We start from the raw sequence: 16,857 nt of genomic DNA, 5'->3' as shown, positions 1-16,857 counted from the left end.
GCAATAAAGAATAATTCTGGCCCATGAGGAAACCTCTCCAAAAGAGTTGAGCTTTAATGCTCCAAATCGAAAAGGCATTCTGGTGAGATGGATTTGTGTCTGGACAAATCCTCGGGGGCCATTGGCTGAGAAGGGAGCTGCCCAATTTAGCAATACTGGGATTCTAGCCAAAAGAAATGGAAGAAAGGACAGCCCACAGAGGGTGGGTGAATGGGTTGGATTCTTATAGCCTATCGGTAATACAGGGATCATGGAATTGGAGCATAGAATTTAGAGCAGGAAGGGACCTTAGAGGCTATTTATTCTAGCTTCCTCATTTTACAGAAGAGGAAACTGAGGGCCAAATAAACAGTAGGACTGAGATTTGTTCCCAGGTCTTTTTGTTGTGAGTTCAGTGCTTTTCCTCCAAAAAGGATGTCAGATTTGCAACAGATCTTAAAGATCTAATATAGATCCCCTTCCTTTCTTGAACTCAAGACTTGAACCCAGGCAACCCAAACTCTAGGGGCAATGTGCTTTCCTTTAATTAGGAATTGTTAATTATAAAATTTTGAGTGTATTTGATTCTGTTTGGTCAGGGGGAATTATCTTTCCTATTTTTCCTTCTGACTTCCCTGTTTCTGTTGGTGGTTATCATTGACCCTTTCTTCTTCCTCACTTTTCATCTCCAGATAGTTTTGGGATTGTAGATCTAGAACCTAGAAAGGATGTCAGAAGCCATCTAATCCTACCCCTTTGTTTTATAGATGAAAAAGATTAAGTTCAACTTACAGTAAGAGGAAGAGCTATTTTAACCCAAGGCCTCTGACTCCAAATTCATTGCTCTTTCCACTGCATTGGGCTGCCTGTTAAGTCTGTTTGGTTCTACCTTTCCATCTGCTCTTAACCCCTTTCCCTCTGCTTAATCTACCCTTGTTGCCACCATCTTGAGAGAGGACCCCATCAACACCAGCCTGGACTATTACTTCTAAAAAGTCTTCCGACTGCCTCCTTTCATATTTCTGCCAAAGTAATCTTCATTATGTTAAAATTGTCTTCATTTGATCCTGTCTATTGCTGTCCTCAAAATCTTTTAATGGCTCCCTATTATCTAATAAAATTCAAACTCTTCTACCTGACACATATAGTTTTCTACCTATCCAGCTTTATCTTACAGTACTCAAAAAGACCCAAGAACAATGAGAGAGATGTGAAAACAAGATAGTCAATCCCTTCATAAACATTTATTGAGTATCTACTATGTTTAATGAACTGTGCTAGACATTGGATGTGTAAGGAAAAAGTAAAGCAACTTGCTGTTCATTTTGAGAAGGGATCATTTCATTCTTTCTGCTTGTATCCCCAGCCCTAGCACAATGGCTGGCCCATAGAAGGCACTAATTCAATACTTATCAATTGACTATTTGCCCTTGTGGAGCTTACATTCTATCTAGGGAGTCCACATGTGACAATTAGTCCAGTTTCACTGGATCTAAGCATGTGGAAGGGAGTACCATTGATCAGATAGGAAGAAATCATGAGAGAGGTAAAATAAAGGAAATGTATGAAAAGATAGAATTTGGCAGCCAGAAGGCACCTCAGCGATCATGTAGTCCAACCCATCGCCCAGAGGAATCTCCCCTGCTGCCCTCCTGGCAAAGTGGTTACACCTGACGAAGTGGTTACACCTGGCAAAGTAGTTATCCAGCCTATGCTTGACCACTCCCGAGGAGAGGGAGCCACCTCTTCCTAGGGAAGCCCATTTCACTTTCAGAGAGCTTGGATTGTGAGGAAATTTTCCTGACATCAAGCCTAAATTTGCTTCTCATTCTACTCATTGCTCCCGGTCAAAACAAAACAAGCTGAATTCCTCTTCCATGTGTCAGGCCTTGAAGATAGTCCTCATTCTACACCGCACCCCCTAGTCCCCACCTTCTGTTCTCTGGGCTAAACCCCCCATATTCATATAGGTGGTTCTAATATGACATGGACTCAGGGCCCTTTACATTATGGTTGTCCTCTGACACACACTAGTTGATCAGTGTTCTTTAGCTCTGGCACCTAGAACTGAACCTAGTACTCCTGGTGAGGTCTGACTGAGGGACCATCATCTCCTTATTCCTTGAAGCTTCTCTTCATGCCGACCAAGGTGGCATTAGCTTTTTTAAGTTGCCATGTCATCCTGCTGACCTGTATTGAACTCTCAATCCTTGAAAACACCTAGATCTTTTTTTAGACAAACTGCTGTCTAATCATGCCCCACCACTGTGTACTTGGAGCTAATTTTTTGCACCCAAGTATAAGGCATTTATCCCTATTGAATTTCATTTTATTAGATTAAGTCCGGTGGTTTGGCTTGGCAAGATAATTTTGGGTCCTGATTCTGTATGTTAGTTGTCCCTCCTAGTTCAGTCATCTTCAAATTTGATGAGCATGCTGTCTGCACCTTTATCTAAGATGATTTTTAAAAATGAGCCAATTTTGGTGAGAGTGAGGGATAATGGAAGGACAGACTATGGGCTCCATCAGCATCCTCTCATTTTTAAGAGGAATTGAGTAATTGAGGCAGGCCTCCAGCACATTGGGTGGATCCTCTCCAGCAAACTGAAGGAAAGACATGAATGGTTTGTACTGTATATTTTTGTAGAGAACAATGATTACAGAGCCATTTGAATATTTGAAGGTGCCTTTTGTTTACTTAATTCCAGTGCCTGCAGGCTGCTGAGCATTGCATTGGATAGATTGCTGAACTTGGAGTCAGGAAGACCTGAGTTCAAATTTGGCTTCAGAAACTTACTATCTATGTGACCCTGGGCAAGTCACTTAACCCCTGTTTGCCTGAATTCTTCATCAGTAAAAGGGGGATAAAAATAGCATCTACTTCTCAGAGTGGTTGTGAGGGTTAAATGAGATGATATTTGTAAAGTGTCTTGCAAACTTTAACGTGCCATATAAGTACTAGCGATGATGATGATTATGATGGTGATGACGACGATGAAGATGGTGATGATGTCTGGAGTGCCCTGCTCATACTGTTCCCCCTCTTCATAGGATCAGAAGATCAGAGAATTTACAATTGCGCAAATTATCTAGCCAACACCTTTATTTATAGATGAGGAAACTGTTGATTTCCTATGCATCCTTTAAGGCTCAAATTAAGCCTGTACTTGGATCCAAAAAAATAGCTGCAGAAGTATAGGCCAAGAAATCTAGAAAGCAATTCATGTGTTAAAGATATAAAAGGCTTTAAGACTATAGGCTTAAGAAATGTGAGCAGGGTGATGTGGCTGCCAGATAAGCTTCTGCTCTCCTCAGGCCACGTTTATGAAATGACTGTATTCCAGGCCAAGGGAGTGGCAATTGTCCCTTTGGCTCAGTAAGGGCAGAGACTGCATTGCATTAATCTTCATTTATCTTGCTATGTTGAGCAGGGCCATAGGTGCTTAATAAAGGTTTATTGAATTGATTGAATCAGGAAAGGAGGAGAAGGCAGTGATTTGGAGTCATATGGGAGTCTCCTTTGCCTGTATTCAGACTATTTTTTTTTGTGATGGCAAATTACTCTGAATTGGAGTGCTCCCCCCTCATGCCTCCTCTCTCTCATTTCTCTTTCCTGTCCCACAAAGAGAACTGAGGAAGAGGGTGGCCAGAGGGGCCAAAGAGAAAGAGAACATTTCCTTTCTTCCTCCTTCCACCCTCCTTGCTTGCTTAAGTGCATGAAATGATAGATAGAGGCACACAGGGAGATGTAGGGACTGCCTCCTTAATAGTCTGTAATAGCATTTCCCATTCCTTTGGGAATTCCCTATTCCCAAATGACACAGCTCACAAAGTGCTTTCCCTCACAAACAGCCCTGTGAGGCAGACCAAACAAGTGTTGTGACCCCCTTTTTTAGATGAGGACACTGAGGCTGAGGGAGGTTGTCACCCGTCTGGCGAGTGATAAGAGTGAGGATGGGAACCCAGGCCTTTGACCTTCAGTCCCCAGCTCTTTCATGCATCTTTCTGCATCCTTTTAAAGTGCCTTGGGGCCATCAGGTGTGGTGGTCTCTGGGAAGCTAAATTCACCCAATCATTTGCACCCAGGAAAGGCAGCATGGAGTCAGAGGATCTAGATTACATGCCCAGATCTGCCTGTAACTTGCTTGGTGACCTTAGGGAGGTCACAGTCTCTGAGCCTTAGCTTCCTCATCTGTCACTTGTAGAGAATAATATTACCTGCATTACCTACTTCACTGGGGTAGAAAAATCTGAACTCTTACAGACCAATGGTGTGTACCCGAGGCATCAACTTTAGTACCTTCTCCCCTCCCTGTGCCAAGCTTTGATCCAGAGTCTCTTTATACTCTGCTGTCCCCTTTTTGTGTCTGCTTTTTTCCTTTACTCTGTAGGCTATGCTTTTTTCTCCCTCCACCTCCCCCGCCCCAACAAGGTTTGCTTACTCCCATCACCCCTCCCAGTCTAATAGAAACACACAAACAACGTAATGTAATGGGTTTTGTTTCCCAGCAGTTCCCAGGGACTTATCCACACAGTGTCTGTTGTCATTAGTGGGGATTTGGCAGTGAGGACATTTATTCTGGGGTTCAAAATCAATACTGTTAAAAATCTGTAGATTATAAATGTCAATATCAGAGTCTGAAACAAGCTGTGCTCACCTCATAAAGCCATATTTTATCTGCTTAATTTATAGCACTGAGTGGTTGTTTGACTTAGAGAGCTACCATGAATCAGAACTTAAATAAAAGTCTCTCGCAGATTAATTATTTTTAGTGTGCTTGTTTCCACAGCCTGTAATCTTCCCATTTCAGCATCACCAGTGTTTTCATCCGGCCTGTCTCTGTGGAATAGCGGTCTGCTCCAAGGACCTCTAAATGGTTCTTGTTTTCTCAGTCAACTTCTCTGCATTCTTCATTAGCTGACTTGCTAAAGTTGCCAAATGTAGACTCTCTATTTCTAATCAGTTCCCCCTTTCATTTGCTTTGAATTGCCCTGTCCAGCTACTTGCCCATACACTTACAAACCAGCCACATCCCAAAGTGTCTCCATGGGATATCACTTATTTTGCAGTTGATGCTGATAAGATTCAGAAATGGTAGTATGTTAGACCTTTCTTTGGTAGCTGCAGTTTGGGGCTTCCTGGCAAGAAAGTGATGGTATAATGAATGTGTAGTCAGAAAACTTGGGCTACTTGGTTTCTTTGAATTCTAATGGTATGCCTGGTCTTTATCTCTACAAGCCTTAGTTTATCCAGCTGCTACATGAAAATAAAAATATTTTCATGACCAAGTTCATATGAGGAAATAGCTTTGAAAATTGTAAATAAAAATCAACTCTTCTCTTTCTTCTTTCCCTTTTTCCTTCTTCCTCATCTGTGTTCTTTCTCATTCTCCCTTCTACTTTTTCCCCTTCTTCCTCATCTTCCTTCTTCTTTTCTTTCTTCTACTTTTTCAACCCCCCATTCTCTCCCTCCTCCCTTCCTTTTCTTTTCTCCCTCCTCCAACTCCTTTTTCTATTCCTTTTCTCTTCTATGTTGTCTTTCTCCTTCTCTCATCTACTTTCATCTTTCCCTTCTTGCTCTCCTTTAAAAAAAACAGTGAGAATTAATGATTTAAATTTATTTTCTTTTTGTGTGTTTGATGCTTCTTTAAACTTTTAAAAATTATCGTGTTTTTACATCACTTTTATTTTCCATTAAATTGCAGGTTCTAAGGCCTTTCTTTGTAACTTTGGTGCTTAGCACAGTGCCTGGCTTATGGAAGATACTTAATAAATGTTTATTGACTGACTGACTAATATATCCTTCCTCCATCCCTGATGCAGAGAGCCATCACTTGTAACAAACTATTAAAAAAAAAAAAAGAGGAAAAAAGTAGCTGAGCAAAACCAGCCAATACATCCATAGAATTTGGAAGTCCTCTGGAATTATATGCAGTAATTTATACCTATTGTCCCTTGCCTCTGTGAAGAAAGTACATTTTCCTGTCTCTTCTTTGGTCATTATAATTATATATCTTTCAGTAATATTTTTTTTAAATGCTCTTTTTATTTACATTGTTGTAGGCATTATGTTCCTGGACTCTGCTTTCTTTATTTGGTATTATATTGACTTTCTATACTTCTCTGAATTCTTCACATTCATAGTTTCTTATGGTACAATAATATTTCATTATGTCCATGCAATACAGTTTGTTTAGCTATTTCTTTATCAGTGGGCATCTAATTTGTTTCCAGTTCTTTGCTCTACTGAAAGTACTGCTATAAATATTTTGGCATTTATGGGCCTTTCTTTTTCATTTTGACATACTTATACCATATGCCTAACAGTGGAATCTCTGCTTCAAAGATTACGGCTACTTAGGTCATTTTCCTAATATAGTTCCAAATTACTTTCCATAATGGTCGGACCCATTTATAGTTTTATCAACAGTGAATTACTGTACCCGCCTTTCCACAACCCTTCCAACATTGACCATTCCTGTCTTTCATTATTGCCAATTAATTGGGTATGAGGGGTTTACTGAAACAACCTCAGAGTTGTTTTAATTTGCGTTTCTCTTATTATTAGAAATTGTGAACTTTCTGTGGTTGCTAATAGTTTTTGTAACTCTTTCTTTCTAGAACTTTTGACCACTTATCCATTGGAGAATGGTTCTTGGTCTTATATATTTGTGTTCGTTCCCTCTATATTTTGTATACCTGATCCTAACCCAGATCTATTTGATGCAAAGATAATAATTGCCCTTCTTTTTTTAATAGTATTGATTTTGTTAGTGAAAAAATTTAATGCCACATAATCAAAATTATCTGTTTTATATTTTGTGATTGCCTCTTTTCTTTGATTAAGAATTGCCCATCAGCCTTACCTATGATAAATACATGATGTGGTTCTTCTAATTTTTTTATGGTATGGCCATAAAAATTCAGACGATGTATTCATTTTGAGCATATACATATATAGCTAAGATGTTGGTTAGATCTAATTTCTGCCAAAGTGCTTTCCAGTCTTCCCAGTAGTTCCTGTTAAAATAGGGAATTCTTCCCCAAATAATTTATGTTCTCTAATTTATTGAACACTAAGTAATTGAGGTCAGTTGTTTCTGCTTCTTTCTTAACTAGTCTGTTGAGTTGATCTACATTGATTTTTTTTTTAACTAATGTCAAAAAGTCTTGATAGTTACTGTTTTATGGTATAATTTGAGATCTGGAAGTATTAATCCTCTTCATTCTTATATAGCAGCAGTGATAGGGAGATTGATTTGGTTATTTTTCCTGTTCCCTCCTTCATGTATTCAGGTTAAAGGATGTGGACTTTTGAAGGTTGCACGTCCTGTTCTTTGGGAGGTGTTCCAGGCTAACAAAGATCTCCACCATATAATCTCATCACATGGACCAGGGGAGCGAAGAATTCACTAATTAGCAATTAGCAACCTTGCTATGGTTTCTTTTATTCATTTTTTCCTATGATAGTCTGTTTTTTGTTTCTTCAAGTGATTTTTATTATTTTGTCTAGTTCTTTAAAGTATCCCCTTGGTAATTTAATTGACATAGTGCTAAATCTCTGAATTATTTTGGGTAGTGTCACTTTGTGTTATATTGTTACAGCCCAGCTTTGAGCAGTGTATATCCTTGCAATTATTTTAGTCATTCTTTATTTCTTTAAAGAGTGTTGTTAATTGTATTTATGTAAGTCTTAAGTGTGCCTCCATATATTAACTCCCAGGTATTCTGTGCAATTTGTAGTTATTTTCAATGGGACTTCTCTTTCTTAATTCTTCTTGTATTTTGTTATTGCTAAGTTGAAATGCTGTTAATTTTTGTGGGGTTATTTTGCGTCTTGTTGCCTTATTGAAGCTATTATTTATCTCGTTTTCTTAAAGGAGAATGTCTTGTTTTTCTCTTTTATTTATCGGAGAAATTTCTGTGTATTTTTGTTGTGAATAATGCTAGCTTTTGGTTTTAAATAGATACTTTTAAAAATCATATTTAAAATGGTGCTTCTATGCCTATACTTTGTAGGTTTTGTTGTTTTGTTTTTTCACAATAAATAGTGTTGTAATTTGCCAAAGACCTTTTTCTGCATCTATTGATATGATATTGTGGTTTTGGTTGTTTTTGTTTTTAATATGATTATGTTAATGAAAAGCAGCATAAGGTAAGTGGATAAAGAGCTGGCCTCAAATTTAGGAAGGCAAGTTTAAGTTCCATTTCTGACACTATACTACATACTCTATATTGCATACAATATAGTATATGCTAGTTGTGTGACCCTGGCTAAGTTACTTAATCTCTCAGTATTCTAGGCAACTTTCTAAGATTATAAATTGCAGAGAAGGTGCTAGTCTGCATTAGTAGAGGGAGTTTCTTCACCTGCAAGTTCCCTATACCAGTGGAAACTCAGGTCCAATCTCTATCCCTAATTATCCTAATTTCCCTCCCAAATATTTAATTATCTTTGCATTCCCAGTATAAATCCAACTGAATCATATTGAATACTTTTTTTTTTATATATTGGTGCAATGAATTTTAAAACATTCATTTGTTCATTCCTCATGTATTTCATATGAGGAATGAGCAAATGAATGTGTTACTATGTTTAGAGTGCTATTTTAGGAAGTTGGGAGATGGTATAAAATTTAGATAAGACACAGTCCCAGACCTGTTAGAGCTTTTGGTCCAGTGTAAGGGGATATTATAATAAGATCATTATATATGTGTAATAATATCATATATAACATGCTTATAATTATATTCAATATATTTATATAAACATCTGTGTGAAATTTATAATAGGATCATTATATCTCTATATGTCATTATAACAAGATAATTATAATACATAATATTACATGAAAAGTGCAAAACAAAATGCAAATGAGAAGTGCAGTATATGAGGTCTGAGGGACAATGTCATTTTACTGATGGGAAGGATGCATAGGATATTAACAGAAAGAACTAGGAAAGTAGTATGAGATAAGGATAGAAAAGTAGATAGGGTGATGCCAGATTGTGCAGGGCCTTGAATGCTGGGATCAAGAGTAGGAATTTTGTTCTTTAGGTCCTTGTGAAACACTGTGGGCTTTAAAGTTGAGGAGGACCATGACACACTCACACATATACATACACACATATACATACATATATACACATATCTATTTGTATATGTATTATATGTGGTTTAGAGCAAGGAGAGATAGGAAGATATTTGACTGTCAGGAGATTAGGATAAATGTAACTGGGATGGAAAGAGAGGTGCAGATGTTGGTGCTCATATGGGAAAGTTTCTTCCGCAGCTGTCACCACATTGAAGTATCTGAAGAGGGAATCAATTGCTTGCAGTTCCACAGTAGGGTACTTAAGATTCCTAGAAAGAGGCATATTGCTAGTGTCTGGTGGAGGGTGGCAGATGAAGGGACCGCCTTGATGTGGAGAGTATAAGAGTTTCATAAGGAAGCCATTGGTTATAGTCCATTGTGTGCTACTTTACAAGGGAGAATTAAGTACCAGGAAGGAGCAGAATTCCCAAGCTGGGAACACTATGACAGAAATGTTGTGATATTTACCTTCAGTCTTCTTCCCTTGTGTTGTCATTGGGGTATGTAGGTGTATAGATTTTCCCAAGCGTTTATTTCAATTGCAGTTTGCGTATTTTGTGTTCTAATACATGTCACTGTACAGTACATATTAAAGAGTAGCAAGTAGCAAGTTATGAGAACTGTAGAATCAGATTTGGTCTAATATTTGGTATCTGAATTGCGTCATAGCTGAACTGGTATCTGGTTCCAGTTGTAGTGCCTTATAGCCATTGCAGTGGTCCAGGTTAGTAGTAATGAAGGCCTCTGCTAATGTGGGTGAAAAGTACTATCAGTAGATTCATTAGGGCTTGGCAGCTGATTAGATATGGGATAGGAGGGCTAAGGATCTAGGATAAACTCTATGATTTTGACATGGTAGACAAGGTGAATGAGATGCTATGGACAGAAGTAGCAAACCCAGAAGAGCAAGCAAGCTTAAAGGGGAAAAAATGAACTTGATTCTGTGTATTTTGAGCTTGAGGTGTGGACAGGACATGTAAGTGGAGGTGTTCTATAGTCTATTAGAGATAAGAATCTGTAGCTTGAGAGGTCAGAACTAGAGATATAGATTTGGATGTCATCTGTGCTGAGGTGACAGTTGAAGCCGAGGGACTTAGTGAAAATGCCCACAAATAAAATATATATGAAGAAAATTTGAGAAGAGAACTTGGAAAATTCCTACCTCAAGGCATCAGGGAAAGATGGGACCACTGAAGGAAGTGAAATAACATATTAAATAAGGTTGCAACAGAGTAAAAGGGGCTTTGAATTTGGTGATGCAATCAGTGGTCAGCTTTGAGCAGTTTCAGTAGACTGGAGGGGCTGGAAACCAGACATTAAGGGAATGAAGAAACAGTGGTGAGGAAACAGATATGAAGAAGAGGGCTTCCAGATGCTTGCTAGAGTAGGAAAGGGAAGGAGTGATATGACGTAGCAGCTCAGTGAGCTGGAGAACTTTTCCTGGAGCACTCCTACCTCCTTGCATTAACATTACATTTATTAACCACCTGTCATGTCAAAGGTCCTATGCTAGGCATCAGAGAATGCAAAAGTGATTTTAAAGTGTCTTCTAAACTGTGAAGTGCTGTGCAGTGGTGAGGTATTTTTGTAAGGGTACCATTTCTGGCATAGTCCTCCCTGGAGAGAATAGGGGAAGGCTCAGAGGGGGTTGTCAAGGACATATTTACTGTTGTTTACTTTGTGACACAGATTTATCACTAGCCAACCCACTGGCTTGGGGTCTGGTTCCTAAGATCCCAGGCATCTTATAGCACAATCCAGTATATGATGCCCTATCCATTTATACAGACAACCTAGGGAGAACACCAACACAGATACACAAAGTAAACCGTATAGGTGACCAGACTCCCAAGAGCTGCACTTGTCTGCTACAAAAGACTCATTTCCTTTCAACTTGCCCTGTTTTCAAGCTGTCTTTCACAGGCCATCTTAGCAAAAGTGTTCTTGTCAGGACTCGTTGCACCAGCAGTTTGCTTCCTTTTATCACAGCTCAGCTGCCCTGCCTCACTAATTGTGGTTGGAGTTGTTGTTGACCAGATTTCACATTCAGATTTTTATTTGGGTTTTATGTGATAAGACCAGGCTTCCCCCTCCTTTCCTTCTCATGCTCAAGGGATTAGTTTTCCCAAAAGGGCAACAGGTTCCCAGTACCTGATTAGCTCCTGCCTTCCTTGATGCAGCATCCTGGTCACTAAAATGCATAAAGATTCTCACTCATGTGAAGTCAGAGTCCCTTCAGCTTGGTGGCTGTCTGAAGATCTTCCTTCTAAAGAAAGATGCTTCTCAGGAGTCGACACATCCTGCCCAGCTATATGGATGAGTTTCTGTAAGGAGAGGAGGAGATCCACGTCTTTAAAAGCTGTGTCACTGTATCATTGTTGCATATCTTTGTGCTAAGTCAGCCTCCTTTTGTTAACTGTTCAGTGACTTCTAAGTGCCACATTTCACACCAAAATAGAACTGAACTAACAGGGTGTTGGTATCAAGTTGTCTCCTAATTGGTGGGTTTGTGCCCTCCTATATTCTTCTCATCCCGTTGATGATGCTACGTTGACCTTATTTGAGTGGTGGCCAGCAGGAAATTACACAGAGAAGTGGGTCACGCAAGTGCAAGAGAAGACAAAACAGGGCCTTGCCACAGTGTGAATGGGAAAATAGATATTCCTTTATATATATGCTCAACGTACACTTCCCATCAGATCATGCTGGAGACAGTTCAGGATCCTAAGCCCAAGAACCCCTGGGTGAGCATCACCTCCAAGAACACTGGCTCTGCTTCCAGCTTAGCTTCCACAGCCATCATCTAGGGAATCAGCCCTTGTGGAGATGTAACCTAGCAACTGTCTTTTAGACAGGCCCTTCATCCTTAACCAAAGCTACTGAAGACCTAGAAAAGAAAGTTCTTGACACCAAAGTCTTGTCAAGTGGTTCAACATCAGAAATGCATATGATTTTATCAGTGGAAATAACATTAAAGAAGATACATTGCCATCTGCTTTGCCATGGCACCCTAAGGACCATGGGACCTTCATCTGATTTGCAGCTAAAACCTTCCATATGAGTTGCTTCCCTTTATTGAGAGCTGGTGTTGTTTTGCTTTTCTATTTGTATCACCAAAGCTTAGCACAAACTAAGTGCTTGATAAATGCTTTTTCATTAATTGAGCAATCAGTTAATTTAGTTCATAAAGTGCTATGCTTCTTCAACTCTTCTTCTTAGTTGGGGCCTGAGCTTAACTGACCTTTAGCTGATAAGTTCGTTCGTTCGTTCGTTCCTTCCTTCCTTCCTTCTCTCCTCTCCTCCCCTCTCCTCTTCTCTCCTTCCTCTCTTCTCTTTCCTTTCCTTTCTTACTCTAGCAGGACCTTATCAGAAGCCTGGTAAATTCCCCTTTTATTCCCTACTCTGGTTGTTCTGTATTCTTGTATTAAAGACCTGCAGTCATGAACCTTTGGTCTATCTTAAATGATCCCCAACATCCAAGAATTGGAAGGCAGCTCAAAGGCTGTCTATTCTGACTAGTACCAGACCAAGAATTCCTCTTACAAGTGGTCTGCCAGCTTCTGCTTGAAGAAATCCAGTAAGCAGGATCTCAGCATTTCTGAGGAAATCCCATTTCATCTGGGAACAGGGACAGGGACAGGGATGGGCACTGGACCTGTGATTTCACTGGTACCAGGAACTCCCAGATGGTAAACTCCCTTTACCAGTGGAGACTGACATCTTCCCTGCAAATTAGTCTTAGAGAGTTGCCTTGGGCACCAAGAGGTTACATGACATGCCCAGGGTCACACAACCAATAATGTGTCCGAGGCAAAACTTTTTCTTTTTATCAATCACAAATTTGCATCTATGTAATTTTTGTCCCTTGTTTCTATTTCTGCCCTCAGGGATTAAGCAGAGGAAAACTAATCCCTCTTCCATGAAACAACTCTTAAAATACTTGAATACTGTTATCATAGCCCCTTAAATCTTTTCTAAACTAAACCTCCTAAGTTCCTTTATCTTATCCTCATGGAGCATTTCCCCCATTTCTCTCTTTACCCCAGGCACCCTTTTCTGAACAAGCTCTATCCTGTCTGTGCCCTCCTTAAAACATGTCACCCAGCCCTGAACACAGTACTCTAGATGTGGCCTGACAAGGGCAGATTATTCTGATTAACCTACAGTACTGAAGTACTTCTTAGCTTAGATGGCTGCCCTACTGGGGAAAACGGTTTATCCCTGGCATATCCTTGACATTTTTTTTTAAGTACCTGGATCAAGATAAGTAAGAATTTCTTTTTAAGAAAAATAAAAAGAACAATAAAAACAAGCTTCAGCAAATCATCAGTCACTTGAAAAAGAAGCAGAGGAATGAAAATTTTGTTCTATTGACTAGGCTGCTAAAGTGGTATCTGACTCTTGCTGGGTCCTCCTGGGAAATAGTTGAAATGAATCAGGTCCTTCCTTTTCATACTGTTCTTTAGTGGCAATAGCTCACTGTTCTTATAAACAAGATATCATGGATGACTTCTTTTACTGTCTGTGGTAAAAAGAATGTTAGAAAAGTGGCCCAGAGAGTTCAAAATGTCCCCTGCCTTTATTTTTAGAATGCATGTGAGCATCGGGAATAATCTTCAAAAGGGAAAACTTGATTTGTTTCTGGAGATGGGATGAAATAATCACTTTCTACTTGACTTAGCTACCGTTATCAGATTGGCCATTAGTACCAAAAGGAAGGGGAGCCCCTCAACACACTGGGAAACCTGGATTTGATTTGGTACTACAGCACGGTAGAAGGGAATAACCACTGGACCTAGAGTCAGAAGACCTGAATTTTAATTAATAAATAGTCAATTGACAAGTGTTTATTAAGCATCTACTATGTGTCAGGCACTGTCTTAGGAGCTAGGAATACAAGTGCAAAGAATAAAATCCATCCTTACAGTCAAGGAGACAACTAGTACATATAAAAATATCTATAGCATAAATAGAAAGTTAATACATATGTAAGTATATATGTGTGTGTACACACACACACACACACACACGTAAAGTAGTTAAATGCAGAATACTATGGGAGGGAAGGCACTAACATTTGGAAGGATCATGAAAGTCTTCATGCAGAAGATGGTATCTGAATGGTATCTTAAAGGAAGAGAGGGACCCCGAGGTGGAGTGAAGAAAGAAGTGCATTCCAGGAATGGGAGATGGCTAGTGCAAAGGCATAGAAGAGTGAATGCCAAGCTGTCTAGATTGCAGAGTACAGGTGGCAGAGTGCAGTCCAGTGAGGCTGAAAAGGTAGGTGGAGGCTAAGTTCGGAAGGGCTTTAAAAGTTAAATAGAAGAGTTTGTATTTTATTCTAGTATCAATAGGAAGAGGAATCACATGGTAAGGTCTGAGCTAAAAGAAAATTACTTTGAGGGGCAGCTAGGTGGCGCAGTGGATGGAGCACCAGCCCTGAAGTCAGGAGTACCTGAGTTCAAATCCAGCCTCAGACCAAACACTTGACACATACTAGCTGTGTGACCCTGGGCAAGTCACTTAACACCAATAGCCTACAAAAAAAAAAAAGAAAATTACTTTGGCAGCAATGTGTGGGATGGACCAGAGTCGTGAGAGACTTGAGGTAGAGAGACTAATTAGAAGCCCATATTAGGAGGTCAGTCATGTTGACGAAAGGCAGTAAGAGCCCAGACTAAGGCAGTAGCTGTGTGGGTAGAGGGAGATGGGGTTTGTTTGCAACGGGTGTTGTAAAGGTAGAAATGGCACCATTTGGCAATCGATTAGATACACGGAGTGAAAGAGAAAGAAGAGTTGAGGATAATGCTGAATGGTGGCACCTCCAACAGAAATAGGGAGGTTTGGAAGAGAAAAGATTTTAAGGTGAAAGATGAGTTCAGTTTTAGATTTAGGATCTCAGTTTTGCTATTGGATCAAGATAAGAACTTCTTTAAGAAAAAAGAAAAACAATAAAAACAAGTTCCATCAAATCATCAGACATTTGAGAAAGAAATGGGGGGGGTGGAAATTTTGGCCTGTGTCAACTCGGATAAACCACCTCGCCTTTCTGTGTCTCAGTTTCCTAATCTGAAGAATGAGGGAACTATTTGATAATCTTTATTAAGTGCTTGTTGATTGAATGGTTGATTTAAGGTACCTCATGAAACTAAATGCTATGATTCTGTGCTATTTTCCTTCCCAGAAGTCCTTCTCCAGGGCATTGAGGTCATTCTGCACTCTGCGAGTCTATGCTTATGCAGTGCACACACTCTTGGCAGGACCTGCCAAGCTGGAAAACCTTCAAGCACGGGACTGGGGATGGATTTGTGTATTTTCAGAGGCCCTGCTTTTAGCTAAGTATGGACCCATTAGTAGACCAGTCGGAGGACCAGCCTAATAAGTTACAGAGATGCTTATTGCCAGATGGCTGCCACCTGGTAATGAATTTTTTTTTGTCCACAACAACTCATATGGCATAGTGGAATGAATGCTAGATATGGAATCAGGAGACTTGGGCTTGAATCCAGGCTCCAATACTTCTTAGCCGTGTAACTTTGGGTAAGTCACTAAGCTTTTTTTAGCCTCAGTTCCCTCATCTATAAAATGGATCCTCATATTACCTTTCTTCTAGAATTATACCTTAAAGTGCAATATAAATCTGAGTTGTTATGCAACCATTTAGCAAGGCATGGAGGGGTTGTGATTTCTGTCAATGGTAAAAATGCCCTTGAGGCACTTGCAGCTCTTGAAGCAATGGAATATTATGGAGACAGAGTGGTGTTGCAGAAGGTATGTTGGATTTGGGGTCAGAAGACTGGGTTAACATGTAATGTCTCTGCCACTTAACAGTCATGTAGAGGTTAGATGACCACTTGCTGGGGATATTTTAGAGTTGATTCTTGTTAAAAAAATAGACATTTGTCTAGTTTTTCTCATATTAATTAATGTACTCTCCTTGAAGGCAGGGACTGGTTTTTGCCTTTTTGGTATCCCCAGAGCTTAACTCAATGTCTGGCAGTATAGAAAGCACTTAACACATGATTGTTGACTGACTGACTGACAAGATATAATCTCTGCTAACTCTTACCTTTTTTTGTGATTCAGTGATCCTATTGCTGGGCAGTTACTTTCTTCCAAATGTTAGTTCCAGACTCCTAATCTAATACAAAAATAATGGTTCCTGTCGGTACTGGCTTGTGAGAAAACTGTCAGGTTTTCCTTAGGTGATCCTGACCTCTGCTTCTAATACCATTCTGCTGAATCCCAGTCCTTAGCCACACTGTAGTTCTGGGAGATGATGACTGTCAGCAGATAAAATGACCTGGCTCATCACAGTGACTGATGGTCTGGTGTTTGGGGAGCTAACAGATATAGAGGAAGTGTCTCCAAAAAAGCCAAGATTTGTCAATAGCAGTTGTAAACTGAAATGTTACTTTGGATTATCTCCAGCGCCTGGCCCAGTGCATTGTACAGGCTAGACACTTAATAGATTTTTTTTTTGAATGAATAGAGCTGGCTTCTGGTCACACCTAAATTTTAGCTGTCAGGCTAGCCTCTGCCCATCTCCCAACAGATACTAAATAGCTTCTCAATAGCAGCATCTTTTTATTTAAAGGACAGTGATAGTGTGATACATATTGGCCCAGTCTCCCAATTCATCTTTATTTCTCATGCTGCTATAATATGAGGCCTCAATTACAGCAAATCTGGATTTTTTTCTGGCCTATAATCCCATGATCCTGGTCTTTGAATATACCCAGCCCTGAGTCATTGGTCATGTGATTTCCTCCCTGCCTTGCCC

The 16,857-nt window shown here is 39.7% G+C and overlaps 1 protein-coding gene across 4 annotated transcripts in view; it reads left to right on the top strand.

The window, feature by feature from the left end:
- The window catches only part of WDR25 (WD repeat domain 25), a 253,945-nt gene that overhangs the window by 181,883 nt on the left and 55,205 nt on the right, over window positions 1–16,857 (top strand). The gene's annotated exons all lie outside the window — the stretch shown is intronic.

This window comes from Phascolarctos cinereus, unplaced genomic scaffold, assembly GCF_003287225.1.
Source record: "Phascolarctos cinereus isolate Bilbo 61053 unplaced genomic scaffold, phaCin_HiC Scaffold_2;HRSCAF=192, whole genome shotgun sequence".
NCBI classification, from domain to species: domain Eukaryota; kingdom Metazoa; phylum Chordata; class Mammalia; order Diprotodontia; family Phascolarctidae; genus Phascolarctos; species Phascolarctos cinereus.
The sequence above is the reverse complement of the archived record's forward strand: the minus strand, read 5'-3'. Positions and strand labels throughout refer to the sequence as shown.